This window comes from Egretta garzetta, unplaced genomic scaffold (genome assembly GCF_000687185.1).
Source record: "Egretta garzetta isolate BGI_Z169 unplaced genomic scaffold, ASM68718v1 scaffold306, whole genome shotgun sequence".
Taxonomy (NCBI): Eukaryota; Metazoa; Chordata; class Aves; order Pelecaniformes; family Ardeidae; genus Egretta; species Egretta garzetta.
The window spans coordinates 933,422-936,829 of NW_009260131.1; positions in this window are offsets into that span (position 1 = coordinate 933,422).

A 3,408-nucleotide genomic window follows, 5' to 3' on the forward strand; every position below is an offset into this window, starting at 1 on the left:
GCGTGTCCCGCATCTCTGCTCCAGGACTGGGCTCCCTCGTCCCTCCGTGGGCTGTGCATGTTGGGGGTAGGTGCAGCAAAAGGGCTGCCTATTAGTGCTTGTGCCGGTGAGCAGAAAACTTGCACTAAATTTTCTGGAAAAAAAATACTTAGTACAATCAATATCTTGAAGCTAGTAGGTCCTGTGGGCGCTCCTAAAAATACAGCTTACTAAGAGGAGAAAGCAGTGTGTGGAGGAGAGGGTCAGTGCTCTTGAGGGGTCCTGTAGCCTGCTTGATATGTCTCTACACTAATGAATAAAAATTGCTGTAGTAGCTACGGACCTTCATCTCATCTGCCTTGCTCTCTGCCCATAGGCTTAGGCGTTTTTCAGTGAAATGTAATCACACCAAGCCTCATGGACTCCTCCTTCAGATGTTTTTAGCATAATTCTGCTCCAGTTGAAAATTTGCACGTGTTGTTATGGGGCCATTCCCAGCTTCTGAGCTGAGGATGAATGAGCTATAAAATTCACCGTGTGAGCGAATTTTCAATAGCACTGGCATAGCGGATGTAGTGAGTGGGTTTCACATTTGGGAGTGGAGAAAAGCTGCTTTGCTGAGGGGTTAGGAGGTAAAGGATGGTAGTTTGTTTTTCAGCAAGTGAGTGGTTTCAGTAGAGCCCATTCCCCAAAGGTTGCAGTTGATAGGCATGTTTATGAACACGGCACGAAGCCACTGTGTCCTTTTTAATGTTTTGAGCACAGCCAGCCCAAACAGCCTCTGCGGCATGGGGATGGCTCTGTGCTGCCTGAACTCCTCAAACACCACGTGCCTCACAGGCTTTCTGTGTGGCTGTCGGGTACCTCCCCAACAAACACCACTCTTGCCAGGGCACAGGGTCATTTGATTCTTTACACGTTTTTGAAATAAGTCCCAGGGTGGTGTGAATTCCTTATACTGATCTCACCAGTTTGATACAGAAGTGTCTTAGCCACCTTCTGAGGGTGAGGGGAGAATCTTGATCAGACTGCCCTTTATTCTGAATTCCTGCAGAACAGAGTAGCAAATGCAGCTTCCAGGTATATAATGCCAAGACCTCCTTGTATCTCCACACTTGTGTTTTTCAGGCTCAGGAGAACCCCAGTCTGCAGGGACCCCAGCCACAAATGTCCTCAAGCCAGCAAATAGTTCTGTGACTCTGGGTGTCCCAAAACCTCCAGGTAAGAACAGCTGACTCGATAGCAACTCTGCCTGGATTTAATAAATAGAGGTACTACATTATTTAATCAACCAGCAAACAGGCATTTGCTGGGCTGCCTGGTGAGTATGGGACTTTGTAGCACATGCAGTCAGGCCCAAAAGTGATTGCCAGAGCGGGCAACTCACATCAGATATATGCAGAGTTGGGAAGGAGAAACTGCAAAAGGAGGAAAGAGCAAATAATAATCTTGCTACTGATGACTTTTTTTCTTTTTTTTTTTCTTTCTTTTTTTTTTTTTTTTTTTTAAGAGAACCTCTCTCTCTCCTCTTTGGTGACTCCAGACTCTTCATGGTTTTGGTTTTTTTTAATCCTAGAAGAAGCATGGTGTGGCTGAGATTTTCAATATGTGGAAGAGAAACTTTAGTTGTTATGAAAAACCAAATACTGGGGCCATTTCACAAAAAAATCAGAGAGGAGGGGAAGGCTTAGTAATTGCTGAAGGAGCATGAGACTACCTGGGATGCTCCTGGGCACTCCTGCTGACTTTGGTGGGGGGTCAGACAACCCAAAAATGGTAGTGTGAATGAAAAGAAAGTTTTTAATAGTCTAACATAAACAAAAATATTATCATGTTTTAAAAACTTAAGAGAAAACATGGACCAGAGACATAAACCTTACTTGGATCTTTCTTAACTAAGAAAGCTCAAATATTTCCATGGGAGTAATTAGAAAACTGAGAAATATTCATGGGGAATGATGAAAAATAAATAAAACCATAGCATTTTTCTGATATTGATATAAGGTCTTTGTTGGCCATGCTGCAGCCAGGCTCTGGGTAGCTCCAGCCCTGTCCAAGCATTTGTGGTTCTTCTCATGCTACTGGCTGGTAGGGAAGGACCCCAGGGTCTTCATTACATGCTTCCATCTGAAACAGCTTCCTAAACACCTGGTTCAGAAAGAAGTGCCGAAATAATAATAATGAATTATTTAATATGTTTGTTGGAACATGAGAATTACTCTCCACTTAAATAAGAATTTGTTATCATTATCTCTTCAATGCAGTATCCATGGCCCTGAAATTTGAAGTTTCTTTGGTTGGTTTTCCCCCTCTACTGTGAATAGGTTGCAGTGGATTTTAAAAATAATTTATTTATAAGCCTTCAGATGAAAAAGTAAAGGAAAAAATAACCTTGTGAACCCATCCCCAAGCTTTGGAAAGAAAGAGGACAAAGAGAAAGGGACCTCTTCTGCCAGGATCCAGGCTGCAGGTGAATCTGCTGCGGTGTTTAGTGACTAGGGGTACAGCACATTTGCTACGAGACTCACCTGTGCGTATGGCAATCATAGAGGGCTCAGAGGAAGGCTCTGTGAGAAATAAGGTGGTTTAACATTTTCACATGTAATTATTTTAATTTTTCTAGTACTGGTTTTGATAAATGCCAGGGGACAGGGTTGGCCCATGAGCAGTAGTGTTCCCTGGGCCTGAACACCTCAGCTGGAGAGCAGGAGGGGGTTGATGGCATGTTTTTTTTCAAGAAGCTGTGAAAATCCCTGGTGGCCCAAGGACATCTTGGCTCAGGTAAGTGCACTGAGCCCTGCTAAACCATAGCATCACTCATGGCTTAAGCGTAAAGGTCAGAGAGTGAAAGGAAAACACTCGCATTTTAAGGTGGCCTTTCAAAATAGGATCCAGTTTGTTGTCAGAGTGGTGGGAATTAGTCTGAACATCAATCTGTGGCGTGGGGCTGTTGAGCTGCTTGGTTTTCACAAGCGTTAGACTTCATAAGAGAGAGGAAATAACGTATTTTTAGATTGTGTATTTTTCTCCCCCTGCTGAAGGGGAAGTGTTCACAGATTGCTGCTTGTGCCCATTTAGAAAGCCCCAGAGCCCACCCTACACAACCTTGAAAAATCCCAGGAAAAGTACACCGTGAAACATGGAAATGTTTCCATGGGAACTGTTCCTCTACTCCTGCTAATAAAACGGACCTATAACACAAACGATAACGGGTCCCAATTTCTGCACCAAACTACAAACAGTGAATGCTACAAAGGGAACTGGTAAAGAGCAGAAGTGTAAATCAACAAAACTTCTAAATTAGGTACGTGCGTGCCTCCCCACAAAAAAACCACAAGCCCTTGGGGGGAAAAAAAAAAGATCATTTTAATTATAGCATATCCAGCCAACATAAACCCATGGATTGTGTGAAATCAAGTTTGTTCTTCT